Source organism: Penaeus monodon, chromosome 32 (assembly GCF_015228065.2).
Source record: "Penaeus monodon isolate SGIC_2016 chromosome 32, NSTDA_Pmon_1, whole genome shotgun sequence".
NCBI classification, from domain to species: Eukaryota; Metazoa; Arthropoda; class Malacostraca; order Decapoda; family Penaeidae; genus Penaeus; species Penaeus monodon.
This window is the reverse complement of record NC_051417.1, coordinates 6,450,583-6,451,220: the sequence shown is the minus strand read 5'-3', so window position 1 is coordinate 6,451,220 and position 638 is coordinate 6,450,583.

Here is a 638-nt window from a genome sequence, read left to right as displayed (position 1 = left end):
ACTCGATTTTAAAAGCACAGAACATTGCAAAGGAAACAAAATTCTCATGCCTCATCAAAACCGGAAAGTACGCCATGTTGACGTAATTCTGGCCGAGAGAGAAGCGCTTCCTAGGATAAGTCTGTATGAATGCAAAAAAACACGAACCAAGGAACCTTGAAACGCCATCTGTTGATAATCTGTTCGGTCGTAATTTTCTGTTGTTGGAAGATATCGAGTTTTAACTTGTTCTCGAGGTAGCGAGTCCTCATATTTTGGAAAGCAGGAAACAAGGATGTTGCCGGGGTGTTGTTTCTGCAACCTTGCTTTTGCTTAAAGCTTCGTTGTTTTGCTGCAACAGGGAGAAAGAGAGACAATTGTGCAAACCCATTAGATTATAGATTTTCAAATATCAGATCTTTTTTTTTTGATTACCTGAAAGAATATGTTTTGAGACAATTTGTAAGAATTCAGGTCTGAAAGTGATGTAACCCATTTTTAAACATCTAAATAATGATGCAATAACTGTTGAAAAGAAACATAATACAGTTATAGTAAATACAAAACTTGACATTGTAATGACGTTTTGTGTTTAAGACATTTTCTCATGGTATGCAGCTCGGGAAAATACTTCGGAAGTGTAAATAGGTGACAAGAAA